This window comes from Cyprinodon variegatus, unplaced genomic scaffold (genome assembly GCF_000732505.1).
Source record: "Cyprinodon variegatus isolate N-32 unplaced genomic scaffold, C_variegatus-1.0 Scaffold16, whole genome shotgun sequence".
In the NCBI taxonomy this organism is placed as follows: domain Eukaryota; kingdom Metazoa; phylum Chordata; class Actinopteri; order Cyprinodontiformes; family Cyprinodontidae; genus Cyprinodon; species Cyprinodon variegatus.
The window spans coordinates 2560487-2574750 of NW_015150469.1; the positions used below are offsets into that span (position 1 = coordinate 2560487).

At 39.9% G+C, this 14264-nt stretch overlaps 1 protein-coding gene and 2 long non-coding RNA genes across 3 annotated transcripts in view; 2 read left to right on the top strand and 1 right to left on the bottom strand.

Moving 5' to 3' along the window:
• The window catches only part of LOC107092092 (basement membrane-specific heparan sulfate proteoglycan core protein-like), a 10373-nt gene extending 9766 nt beyond the window's left edge, over nt 1–607 (bottom strand). The window contains exons 1-2 of the mRNA XM_015386383.1: nt 349–607; nt 20–212 (exon numbers count right to left, since the gene is read on the bottom strand). The gene's annotated coding sequence lies outside the window, so the exon portion shown is untranslated. The remainder of the gene's footprint in view (nt 1–19; nt 213–348) is intronic.
• An 8576-nt stretch (nt 608–9183) lies between these two features.
• On the top strand, nt 9184–10467 carry LOC107091623. The gene is made up of 3 exons (XR_001481534.1): nt 9184–9273; nt 10194–10316; nt 10401–10467. It is a non-coding gene; the product is annotated as an uncharacterized LOC107091623 (long non-coding RNA).
• A 5-nt stretch (nt 10468–10472) lies between these two features.
• On the top strand, nt 10473–13940 carry LOC107091627. Its single transcript, XR_001481535.1, has 3 exons — nt 10473–10514; nt 13604–13682; nt 13838–13940. It is a non-coding gene; the product is annotated as an uncharacterized LOC107091627 (long non-coding RNA).
• Nucleotides 13941–14264: the final 324 nt, after the last annotated feature.

The window sequence follows — 14264 nt, forward strand, 5'->3', positions numbered from 1 at the left end:
TTTAATTTCAGCTTTGCATGTATATACCCCTTTGTCATCTTTTGTGACAGAATCAATATTGAGAGCTGATCCCTCTGTTTCTAGTTTCTTTTGGTCTTTGTACCAGGTGAGTGTCCATATGGAGTCTGGCCCTGTACAGCTGAATCTCAACTTTTCCGTTTTAAACACATCAGTCCAGGAGGTCTCCAGCTTTATAATCGGGGTAGGTGGTTCTGAAAGGGTGCATTCAGAAGATGTTTGCAGATTAAAGGCTACACAAACTCATGTAATCACAGCTATTTCAAAGAATATTCTTTTATTATAATGCATAAAGACATTGCGACAGATTGAGCATACATGGGAGCTTACCAGCAACTTTTACTGATACATCATTACTTGTGTAGAGTTGGCCTCCTCTTCTCTTGACTTTGCATTGGTATTGGCCATTGCTGGAATGAGTCAGTGGGGCTGCTTTATAATTATTAATGGTGGATTCATGAATTTTACTCCCATTCTGATACCACTCATATGTCCAACTAGAGGGCACATCGACATTGCATTTGAAGTTAATCAATTCTTTAGGGTACCATGTTTCAAAGGCTGGGCTTGATGTTAGAGAGACCTTTGGGTTTTCTATTTGGGAGAGAAAAGGAAGCATTTTAAAACAAATTGTTAATGAAGAAGTGCTAAGACAGGAAAAAAAAAGAGAAAATAAAGCATCATGAGTTTTAGATTTCACTTTAGGTTACTGACAGGAGAGCTTGTTCACAAGACATGAAGGGCCTGTGGTCTCATTGCTTAGGATCCATACTAAAAGTGAATGTATGCCACACAGCCAAAAATGGAGTAAAGCAAGAAAAAAAAAACAAAAAAAAAACAAATTCTAATTTATATAAAAAAAACATTCACACACAAAACCAAGCTATACTTTAAATTTTATGTACAAGGCTCCCCCTTATGTTTGGTACTTAACACGTACACATTCAACAATAAATGGCTGATGCTCAGCACTACATGAAACTCTTTCTGTATTTAAATAAGGCAGCTGATCAAAACTATTACATGGTATCCAATAGCAACCACTGGGAAGAGAGTGAACAAAGTCCAGTTTAACTGAGAACGTGATCAATCTAGCAATCCCAGTGAAATAATGAGCATTTTCACCCTTAAAGTATGATTATTAGATATTATGCACTTGACTTAAGAGACAACAGTTTTTTCTACTTATTTTAAATGTAAATTGTTTTATCTCATTGGCACAGTATCTCACTTACCTGATAAATCCACTTATTTTTGAAAAAAATTGACCTAGATTTAAATTTTTTACATTAAAGCTTCAAGAGGACTCTTTAATGGAGCCGTCCTGGATTTAAATTCAACTTACAGAATAAAACTGTACATTAAAATGATATCTTAACAAAAATATTAAATGTATTTCATTTTAATTCATTGGATTTTTCTGTTCAACTTCGTAGTCTTACTTAAAAAACTTTAATAGTTTTAAGGCAATCAGTTTATTGAAATCATATATAGCATATGGTTATTATTTTTTTAAGGACTAAAAGAACTTGAAACCATAAACTCAGCATCAATGGAAAAGTCAGAATCAATTGAAGGAGTGACAAAAAAATGACTACCAAGTCAAGTTCTGTTTGTTACCTGATGCTACCTTTCAATGGCCTTTTTTTCTAGTTCATTCAATTTACCACCTTTTACTACGTTTTACCACCCTGCATATAAACCCTGTGAGAAAGAGATAAATATGTTGATGACTGTGCAGGATACTGGCCCTAGAGGACTGGAGTTTGACACCTCAGGCTTTTTCTCGAGAGTCAGTGTCACCGCTTCAGCACACCTGAATCAAATAATAAGATTATCAGCAGAGCTTAACCGCATGCTGAGGAGGTAATTAAGCCATTTGATTCAGATTTGTTGGATCAGTGACACATCTAAAAGTTACAGGTTACCGGCCCTTAGGAATTTTAAATTGACACTCAAGCTCTAGGGACTGTAACCTTCTCATCATTATGGGCCAATTATTATGAGGGATCTTTAACAACAGGTTTTTCTCCTAATTTTCCCATTTAAAGTGTCCAGAATAGTCAAAGTACTAATTATGCACCATTATTTGTTTCAGATGTTTACATCATCCTTGTTGCAATAGTTTTATTTGACCAACAGGTCAGCTGAGCAGTGCAACCAGCAGATATATCGCACTGACATTGCAGGTCAAATAATGTCATTCAAAAAGGATAGTTTTATATGAAGTGAAATCAAATATCTGAGGCGAATTATGGTGAAATCTAGCTTCAGTTCCCCACCTCAGTCATTATCTGTGTCACTAATTTCCCCTGACTCAAAATGTGAATACCCATTACAGATTGGTCAGAGTTTGCAAGAGAGAATTCAGTTTCAGCNTTTTGCTTTGGCACCACAGCGCCACTTACAGGCCTGGCATACATTTTGCAGCGTTTTCATGCATTCGTGTGGACGATCACATTTATTTTACGTCTCCGCCTTTACGGCAAACGTTTTGGAAAATATCAGCGTTTCGTGTTCGTTTTGACTTCGTGTGGACGGGGCCTTAGTCTAGAAATCACTGAATGGCTGAGCTCCTAACTATATTACAGACTGGATGGCAGGTGATCAACAGCCAGACCTCTCAGGTCTACTGGATCTAATCTACTCTGCACAAGCAGAACCAAACATGGAGAATCAGCCTTTAGTTCTTATTCTCCACTAATCTTGGAAAAACTCCCAGAAAACTGGAAAAGAGCTGAAACCCTCAGTTGCTTTAAATCTTTAGATTTAGAGCGGCCTTTGATTGAACCATCTAAACATTATTAGTTTTAGTCTCCTTTCATATTTCCTCAATCCTTTTATTATTCTCTTGTAAGTTTCACACAATGTGTTTTTCCCTGTGTATTTTCTTACTTTAAACAGCCCTTTGAATCATCCTTCTACTGAAATGTGACGTATAGATAAACTTGTTCTGCCTCGTCTGACCAGAACCTGCAGACCCTGTTCCTCCTCATGTCGTCACTGAATGTTTCTCTAAAAACAGTATCAGACTGCAGTAAAGGTCAGGATGTGATGATCACCTGGCTGATAGTGGCAGGATAACAGGAAGACCCCCCTGTCTAGATTACATTTCTAGATTGTTCCTGCTTTGTTCCCTTTTCTTGGTTCCCTCCTTCCTGTTTCATCTTCATCATGGTAATGTCACCATCTGTACTATCAGGAGTCTCTGTGTTCCTGGGCTGCATTAGATCTGCTCCTGTTTTCCATGTGTTGTTAGTGATTATTTTCTGTGTTCCAGGATTTATCCAGTACCTTCGCTCAATGTCTCAGCTCCCTGCTGTCACCCAGCTGTCTCCCGTTTCCTCAATAACTCACCTGTCATTTTAGTTTCATGGTTCTCCAGCTTAGATCGTTCTATGAGTTCTCAGTCAGATCCTAACTCCATTAAATCCTGTTTCCATGTTTTTCTATTTTTCATCTTCTTCCCAACTTCTGTAGTTTCTATTGTCCTCTTTCCTGCCTCCCTCCTTCCACCTTCTGCATTTGGGTTCTTCACTGCAGCATTTTATAACATGTATTTTCAGCACTAAATGCTCACTGGCTGCATTCCTGATACTGTGGCTGAGTCTTTATCAGCTCTTCAAGTTCAACCATTTTGTTTGCCAGAGATCTCATGTTCACCAGTATGATTGATGGAGGAGATGGTTGAACTTCCTCCTTCTCTCTTTCCATTTCAGTCCTGCTCTGCATCCACAGTGTCTCCTGTTTATCTCATCTCTATAGAAGATTGAATATAAACTGTCAGATTTACTGAGAATAGAATCAGCCTCCTGCTCTACAGGACAGATCAGAGAGCAGCTAACTGGGAACACTGGGACTGAACCATATGTTTACTGAGAGTCTCTGTTTTCCTCTCAGATTGACTTCATGTCTGCAGAGACCATTAGTTATAGTTATGAACACAGAGGAGAACTGAGCAGAGTCTCCATCCTCCAGCTGTCCCAAAGGTCTTCCTGTAAGTTTCAGTAATGATCCTAGAGCAGCAGATCCAAGGAGAATCATCTGTTACTAGCTGCTATAATCATGATTAAACATCATCAACCTCTGTTAGATGGAAACTAAGTCAGACTGAAGTTTAATCTGAGAAGTTCAGCTGCAGAATAGAGGCATCAGGACATCCAACCAGCTCAGGGAACGTCTCTGATAAGAGGGAAGTTGCAGCATCATGCTGCCTCCAGTGCAGAGCTTGATCAACAATGGCAGCATTATGCTGCCTCCAGTGCAGAGCTTGATCAGCATTCAGAGCTGTTAAAACTACTGATTGAACAACTTTAGTAAAGAAAATATAAAAAGTACAGGCTCTACAGTGGACTTAAGTAAAAGAATGAAATTATTATTTTCTTTAAATGCAATAAAATAACTTTTAAAACCATATTTTTTCATTTCTACGAACAGATAATGAGTCAAATTTCATAATTTTCTCACTGTGTTGGTAGAGAAGCAATAAAATAAACTGACTCAGTCTAGTTTTGTTCTAAATTATAATTTCAGACAGGGTGATATAAACTGAACTGAACCTCAGTCCTCGATGAGCAGCTGATTATTTTTAGAGCTCTGATATTTACAGCATTAAAGCTGCAAATAGCATTAAAATGAAAATAGAACTTGAACCATAATCAACATGTAAATTAAAAACCTCCTAAAGGGGGAATAGATGGAGAATGTCCTGCTTCCCAGAATCTGATCCATCATCTGCAGTGTTTTCCAGCCTCCTGTCTTCATCCATGTCTCTATCAGGGTTTTTCTATAACCTAACTGGGCTCCAGATGGACAGATTCTATTCTCTGTTTTCCTGCTTTATTGCATTTGTTACATCATGTGTTTATCAATATAGTTTCATATCAATATAGATCATATTCAGTGATCCAGTTTCATAGAAGTAATCATTATATTCAGCAAAAGACTAGGAATCCTAATTCCTTATATTTAGGTTTTTAGGGGATCTAATAATAAAAACAAATAGAACCATAAAAGTAAAAATAAAAACTGATGGAAATTACTGAACATCAACTAAGAGAGAAAATAGCAGAAGGAAATCTAAAATGTAACCACAAATATTATCCATAAAAGTCAGAACCATCCCTGTGAGTCAAAAATGAAAGCTCATGTTGTGTTGTCATGGTTACTGTCCCTCCCCTTAACTCCTCCTACCTGCCCATTCTCCATCTCAGGTGAAGTTCTGACTGCAGTTAAACTCGTCAGTGGTGTCAAAAGTACACACATTTGTTACTTAAGTAGAAGTATAGATACTGCAATTTAACACACTCTGGTAAAAGTTGAAGTCAACTTGACCTCTTTACTCAAGTAAAAGTGAAAAAGTATGTGCTCCAAAATCTACTTAATGTTTAAAACTATAAAGTAACATTTAAAAAAAACAGCCAGATGTCGCTATACAAATTGAAAGCTAAATTTTTCGACTGTTTCTAAAAATTCTCTGAGATAGGGCCAAGGATGAGGGAGGTCTTGTTGGTCTCCATCTCCATCTCCCGATACGCTCCTGGAGAACGCCTCATCTCCTTTTTATGGTCCTTCGAGCCGAGTTAGAGTTATATCAAAGTATGGATCCTGCAGATGCCCAAACTGAGCCAGCACCCCAACGTGCTTCGCAGAGAGAGTGATATCCACCAGCTTACCTGAGTGACTATGTGGTTGCAACTCTCCCTTCAGAGTGACAAACTCACACCACACACCCGGCTACCTCCATCCAGAGTTCACATAGCCGGAAAACAGGCATGTCTCGGAGGAGCTCCAACCCCAGGTCTAGATGCTCATCTCGCTCATCTCGCTCAACCACCAGCAGATTCTCCTCTCACATCTTATCAGAGTTAGACACAGCTCAACTTGAAGAACGAGTGAAGGAAATGGAGCTTGAGGAATTACAGCAGACAATAGAGGAGGATCAACAAGTTGATAACGAGCGTCAGAGGCTTCAAACTCAAGCCAGAGAAGCCCAACAGCTACAAGAGGAAGCCATCAGAGCACAAGAATTGCTGGCAAGACAGATGGAGAAACGACGCCAGCTAAAGAAGAAATGTAATGAGCTGGAGATAGCTAAAATGGTTACTTCTTTCCTCAAAGTGAGATCCCAGGATTCTGGTGACACTGGATCCTCCCCACATCCACCAGATCAGCACAACATAAGTAACCCTGTGCCTCAGCCAACTCCAGCTCCTCTTCCCATGGCTATTGCTCCACCTGCAGCAAAGCAACGTCCTGCTCCGCCTCCTACAGCTGCAGCTCCACTCTCAGTAATTGTAGCTCCGCCTCAAGTACTTCATGCAGCCCTACCTACCACAGCCTTAGCTTTGCCACCAGTGATTGTGTCTACGCCTCCCATGGTCCATGGAGCTCAGCCCATTGTAGCCCCGGTGAGTGTAGCTACACCTCTCACTGTTCCAGCCCTGCACCCTGCAGCTCCACCACTGGTGAGTGCAGCTCTGCCTCTCACTGTCCCAGCTCTGCATCCTGCAGCTCCACCTCCAGTGAGTGTGGCCCCGCCTCCAGGGCAATGTCCACCCTCACCTCTTCATCCACCGTTACAGTCAGCTTCTTCATCTATGCTTCCTGGTTTAGAGGCAGTGGACTACAACCTAGTCTCTGCTCCATACTCAGTTTATCCAGCGCAGCATCAGCCGACTCAGTCAACCATAACATATCCTGTCCAAACAGCGTCCTACCCTTCAGCCTTGCCTCAATCCAGTCAACAACAACCACAGGCAGCTGATGTTTCTCAACTCTTTTTTCCTTCCTATGGTATACCCAAACCTATGATTCCTTTCTTTGAGAGCGGCAAAGAAAGCGACTTTGCTTTACTTAAGATAGTGCTCGACAATCCTCTGAACAGCCATGTTCACCTGAACGAGCAGTACAAATATCAAGTGCTTCTTGGACATTTGAAGCTGCAGAGCGCGCTCCAGCTGGCTAAAGCCTTCATGTATGATCCAAGGCCATATACAGCAGCTATGCAGGCTTTACAAGATAAGTATGTTTAACCGCGTCAGCTCATCCGAAGTGAACTGGGTGCCATCCTAAATGCTCCAGGACTCAAGTTTGGTGACTCTGAAGCATTTGATGCCTTTGCCCTATCTATCCAATCACTAGTAGGCATGCTTAGGACCCTGGAGGGTCAGAACGGCTATGAGCTGCGATGTGTATCTCATGTCAACCGACTGCTGAGCAAGATGCCTCCCAGCTACCGTGATGGGTTTGTGGAACACTGTCTGAACCAAGGTATTCTTAGGACAGGTACTGACCAAACTTACGCCTTACCTGATCTGAGTTCCTCGTTACAGATCAAATCCCAAGCTAAACGCATAGCAGGTCGAGCAGCTTCGATTTATAACTATGAAGCTCCCAAGCCACTGAAGAAGGACCAATGTCCCTTCAACTGATCAAAGGAGATGTCAACAGCATTCCTCCTCACTGCCAATGAAGACCAAAGCCCCAAAGGACTAAAGTCTTCACAACCAAAGCCCTCATCCAAGCCCAAACCATATTGTCCTCACTGTGACAGTAAAGAACATTTCTTAAATGCCTGCACAGAGTTCAAGAAATTGAACACCAACCAGGTTGTGAGGTGGATACAGGATGGACATCGATGTTGGAAGTGTGGAGAATCTCATAAACCAGTTTTGCACCCTAAAGCGACCGTGGAATACCTGCAAAGATCAAAATCTCACAGTATTACATGATGCAGTCCAGCAATCTCAGAAGAGTGTCTTCATGGTGACGGCTCCGACTGGACAGACCAAACAGATCTCCCAAGGTGATGTTAAAGGTAAAAATTACATAAGTGATGCATTCACTGCTGAGAGTCTTAGTCTCTCAGAACATTCATATCCAGTGAGAACCCTCCAAAGGAGATATAAGCACCTCCAGCACCTACCTTTGCCTCCTGTTTATCACGCTCAACCCTTGTTACTAATTGGATCTGACATGGCTCATCTCCTGACACCGATAGAGCCGGTGCAATTGGGACCCCTTGGGGGGCCTATCACAGTCCACACCAAACTGTGCTGGTCACTTCAAGGTCGCACCAACTTTGACCAAGTTCCTGGATCCAACCAGCGGTGCCTGCTTACAGCAACAGTATCGCGTTCCTGTGAACTCTTCAAGAATGTTGAATGCCCCTGGCAGATTGACACACTGCTGTACACAAGTGAGAAGCAGGTTACCCGATCGAAGCAAGATCAGCAAGCCTTAAACCTGCTTCAGAAATCCACTGTCAGGGTAAATGTCGAAGGGGTACAAAGATATGCTACACCACTGCTTCGCCGAGCCAACTCCACCATTCTTCAAGCTCCCAGGGAAGCAGTGTTGCAAGTCTTCGTAGTACAGAGAGAAGACTCGCCAAAGACCCACAGCGTGCAGAGGTCTACTGTCAAGAGATCCATAAACTAGAGAAGATGGGCTACGTAGCAGTGGTACCACCAGAGGCAGCAACATCAACTCCAGAATCCTGGTTTTTACCACACCACATGGTGTGACAAAACAATAAAGACAGGATTGTGTTCAACTGTTCCTTTCAGTATGGAGGAAAGTCTCTCAACGACCTTCTTCTTCCTGGACCTGCCCTAGGCCTATCTCTGTTAGGAGTCCTCATACGGTTTCGTCAATACCCAGTTGCAGTGAGTGGGGACATTAAAAGTATGTTCCACCAGATTTGCCTTCTGCCAGCTGACAAACCTGTCGCTTCATTTGGCAGGACATTAAGAGAACAGAGGAGCCAAAGATCTATGAATGGCAAGTTCTTCCCTTTGGCACCACATGCAGTCCTTGCTGTGCCATCTACGCCCTGCAGTGGCATGTGCAGGATATTTCATCTCCTTTTTATCATCCAATGACACTAGTTTTCACTAGATGTGGATGGCGCCAATGATCTGCATTGGATGGCGCACATGACATGAAAAAAATATTTATAAACATTAAACCGAAGCCAAGAGTAACGAGTAACATTTGTTTTAAAAATGTAAGGAATAGAAAGTACAGATACTTGTGTGAAAATGTAATGAGTTGAAGTCAGAAGTAGAAGGAAAAGTAAGTAATGGAGTAAAGTATAGATACCTAAAAAGTGTACTTAAGTACAGTAACAAAGTATCTGTACTTCGTTACTTGACACCTCTGAAACTGGTTCTACTGGTTCTCCTTTTCTGCCTCCTTCTCAGTCTGTTTTCTTCAGACCTTCGTCTGTTCTCTGCTTTGCCTAAAGACGCTGTACGTTTAACTTTTTAACTTTGTTTCATAGTAAAAGTTGAAGTTTCATTGTTTGACAGTCTGTTTCAGCTTTCTGTGTTTTTTTTTTTAGAAAACATTCTGCTTTTATTCCAGACCAAAGTTTTAATTGTACTGTAAATAAAGGAAAATCTCCAGGATTACTAGATTATTTTCTAAAACAGTCAACATGAGGAGCAGATGATGTTTGTTCTTCACTTAAAAAATTGCTTCTTTTTCAGGTCTTTAGATCAAACTTTAATTTTCTCCTTTAATATGAACAGGAAGCAGAGCAGCTGCTTCCTATGAAGCTTTTCATAATAAGAGCATCAATATTATTAAATATCAATTTCTTTAAAATATGTTTCCTTGAATTAAATTCCTTGTCTGAGGCTTTAATAGAGCACATAATCCATCTGATTAGTTTGATGGTGTAGAAATTTATCAGGTCCAGATGTTCAAAGTTTCTGATGTATTTTTAATGACACTAGTAGCTCAGTTTTTTTGTACAGTGGGCTGACAGGAAAGGGGTTAGGAGAGAGGGGGAGAGACATGTGGCAAAGGTCCACAGGCCGGATTCGAGGCCACATCAAGGACTAAGGCCTCCGTACATCGGTCGTTGGCCCTAACACTGCACCACCGTAGCACGCCCATAATGCAGGAAGAACTCTGACTGAACAATATTTTAACATCATGTTGGAGTCTGAAATTCATTTACTTTACTTTCAAATTATAATGATTTGATTCATTTAAAAATGGTTCAATTTCTGACAAATTTCATCAGTCCTTTGTTTTATTTTTAATGTTAGATATTCTTGAGTATCACATCTTTATTTTTGTAATAGATGGTAAACAGCTACTGTATACTACAGGTGGGAATCAGTGAATGTTAATGTAGCTTCATCCTGTGTTCTTGGCTGCAGCTGCAGGTGTGTGAGCTGATGTGAAGTGAGCAGCATGGATCAGTGTGAGGACAGAGAGGACAGAGTCCCTCCCTCTAAAACCACTCTGTGTGGAGAACATGAGGACCAGAGCAAAGCTCAGAGGTCAGATCACCATCTCTAACTGTCCAGGACTCTTCTCCGTGTCAGAGCTCAGCATGAACATCACCAAACCATCTTTATTCACAGGAAACAACCAGAACCAGAACCTGGACCAGAATCAAGCTGTGTGTCTTTAAAGAGCAACAGGTCAGAGGATGGCTTAATTAATTTTAAATCAGACCAACCTTCATCATCAAACAGGTGAGCTGTTTCTAAATGTTCCACTGATTAGTTTAGATTCCTTCCAACATATTAATGTGAACACAACTCTTTCTCACATGTCTGTGTTCACATGAGAAGCAGTGAGTGATGGAGGCTAAATAATGGAAATAATCAAAGGATTGTTTTTTTGTGATGATATGAAATGATCTTGTTAGATGATATTGGAGCTAAAATCAGTTGTTCTTCCATCCAGTTCAATCTTTCTGGATCACCTTGTGTCACATTAGAGAACCAGAGTTGGTGCTTCTGCAGAGCTTCAGGTGTTGCACATCTGGGCAAGTCATGATGCTGATTCAACTATTAGATGGAAACTAAATCATCCAAACTAAATCTGATGGAAAACATGATCTCTCACTGTTATCTGCAAACATCAGTGAAATCAGCTTCTAAAGTTCATCTGTGTTCATTCAAAATGATCATCAGTCTGATTATTAGCAAACTGCTCCACAGTCTCCTTCAGCAGCCGCTACATGTCATCAGAAATACAAGATCATTGACCTGCTGCTGGGAGGAAGTTTGATGATAATAACAAGTTGAATCATTGATAGGAAAGTTAGTTTGGATTACTACATTAATGAAAGGTCCTTGAATGCACCACCATGGCCTGTATTACCGTAAAAAGCTTAACAGAAGCTCAGAAATGATCAGCTGAGGATAAAGCTGCTGCTCTAAAGGGGTTTGATTATTAGTTTAAGACTAAAACAAGTTAAACAATCAATTATGAGATAAGTTAACTTGTTTCTCTATCAGCAGTTCTGACTCTGATCCAAAGGAAGAAAGTTTATCAGGATAGAAGATCAGAACACATCAAACACTGTTCTACATCCACACTTTCTGATTATTGGTCAGTTCCCGCTAACAAACCCAAACATCATCCCTTATTAATTATCATCAGAGCTAATTATTAATCCATCATTAATATTTGGTTTACAGTGAAACCAGGAATATTTGGATCCACTTCAAACTAGAGCCACTGTGGGACACTTTAGAGTTCTGGGCTTCACTGTTTAACTTTAAATACATTATTAGACTAAGACTGAATTCAGGCTTTTTCCTTCAGGATCCAACAGAACCTCCAACCAGAACCAGAACCAAGCTGTGTTTCCTTAAAGAGTGACCGGTCAAAGGGTTTTGGTATTGATTTTAAATCAGACCAACGTTCAGCTGCAAAGAGGTGAGCTCTGTCTAAATGTTTTAACTGTTTGAAACTGAAATGACTCATTTTGAAATTTTCTGATTCCGAATTTTTTATTCTTTTAATGAAACTGTTTGTTTCTTCTGGATGTTTTTCCACTAATTCAGTCTCCAGTGAGTTCAGGGTAAACATTGTTGGAGGTGTTTCTAAGTGTCTGCAGTTCACCTGTTGGTCCAGCAGGGGTCAGGCTGATTCTGCTGAAGCCAGAATTTAGATGAAACATTTTACAGAAATAATGACAGAATAAGTTGTTCCCTGTTCAGACTTTAGAGGCTTGTTTTGTCCCTGATTTGGGCTTCTGATAGTTTTCTTAATCAGTTTTAATTCATATGTCGAATCAAACCTTTAAATTAAAGAACTACCCTTTTTATCTGATTGTATTTAAAGACTTAAGTGTGACACTTTGAACAAAAAGAAATATTTAAATATTGAGGAACAGTTTTACTGGTGGTGAATATAGTAAAAACAAAATTCACCCGTAGAAATACCTAAAATTTATTGTTCTTCAAAAATTTAATCTAAGATATTAAATTTAAGCTGGGATTTTCTTTTATATATATGAAAACAGTTTTTAATCTAGGACAAAGAAATGTCTTGCTGCAGCCTTTTTCTTACTGAAGTCAAACATTTTCTCTGTCCATGAATCCTCCTGTTATCTTTCTGCAGATGTTGGGCCATGTTTATAATGAAACAAACAAATTCATCTCAAGATGTAAACCTTTAACCTTCCTCTGAAATTTGATCTGTCTGATGAACTTGCCTTCATCGATATTTTCATGAACTGATCAGTTAAGGTATAACAACTATGTGTCCAGTGTAACCTATATTACTTATATGAATTTTAGCATGATTGAAAAAAATAAACAAATTAAATCAGAAAGAATTCTTAAGTTCAACTTCTGGAGGAAGTGGTAACTTTGTATAAACACACAGAGACAACAGAATGGTGTAAAATTAGTGATATGTATTAATATTTACAATATTTACAGACAAATCAGTCATGACAGTTCATGAAGTCCAAGGTGTGTTCCTTTATCCAAGGAATCCAACCAGTCCTGGTTGGGACGTAAAAAGTGCTATTTCCTTTGGTGCGTTATATGGGCCTAGTTCGCCAGTCTAATCCAACAGACATTCAGAGTCCTGGAGACGGATTCTGGAATGAGATCCTAGAACGGGATCCTGGAATAAAATTCTGAAATGGAAACCTGGCCAGTTCCCACTTGTGAAACCTGTGATCTGAGGAAGGTTTTAACCCACAATGATGAAGCTGCATCAGCGTTAGACAGCGTCTGCTACCTGGGCTGCCACTCATCAGCCTTATAAGCTGCAGCTGTCAATTTAGAAAGATGACATGCAGCTGGTCCTGTGACCATACAACCATTTGAGAGCAGAATTATCTAATTTAAAGAAATTAAGGAAAAAAGGATGTTATTTTAAATAAATCTTTAAATAAAATAAAAAAAATAAAACTGAATTCAACAAAAATGGAAACAAATTATCCTGGTTACACCAGCTTCCTGTCAGTCATTAAAACAGATAAATATTTTAAAGAAAAAAGAAAATCACTGAATGGCTGTTATTGATTTCACAGTTTTTTAATCATATTTGCTCTATTTTGACATTATTAATTCAATTATTTTATGAAATGTTAAACCTATGATATATAATGGATGATATTTAACACAATTTTCACCTCTGTATAATGCTGAGCTTTACAAACTCTAATCAGGTAGGAGCTTCTTTGCTATAGAAAGTTGTCACTGAGAGAAGTGAAAAGACATATAGCTTTTGGATCAGGACACCACAAGGACCTTGGTCTTTGTCTGTTTTTGTTCTACAGAATGTGAGTTAATGCTTCCTGGTTCCTCCACAGAGTGATCCAGCAGAACTCAGAGGTTCCCAGTGGTCCACCTGCCCAGCAGCATCAAACCCAGCTGGACTCCATATTTATGGTCTGTACATGAACTACAACTACTTCTCCATGGGTTCTGTTCACAGTCATCTCCATGCTGCACTTTGTCGACCAGAGGACTGTCACTCTGCTCAACATCGATCTTTGGCTCCATGATCTCAGTCTGATGTGTCCTTCATTTATTGTTCTGTTCAGCTGCTGGAGGAAAACATTGTTAGTTTTGTGAAGAACGAGCTGAAGAAGATCCAGAAGGTTCTGAATCAAGATGATACAGAAGGCTTGGAGAGTCAGTCGGAGGATGAGAAGGTGTCGGAAGGTGAGGATGAAGAGCAGAGGAGGAGCATCAGAGAGGCTTTGGTGAAGATCACACTGAACTTCCTGACGAGGATGAAGCAGGAGGAGCTGGCTGATCGTCTGCAGAGCAGTAAGAGGATTTCTATAAAGATTTAACCTGATGGATCAATCATTAATTTATTGCAGTCAGAAGAGCAGGAAGAACAGATGATTTACCAATAGGAATAATTTCAGTGCTAATGTTGTTCTCTCTTCTTTAAGTTCTGTTCTCAGTTTGTCAACATAAACTTAAATCCAGTCTGAAGAAGAGGTTCCAGTCTGTGTTTGA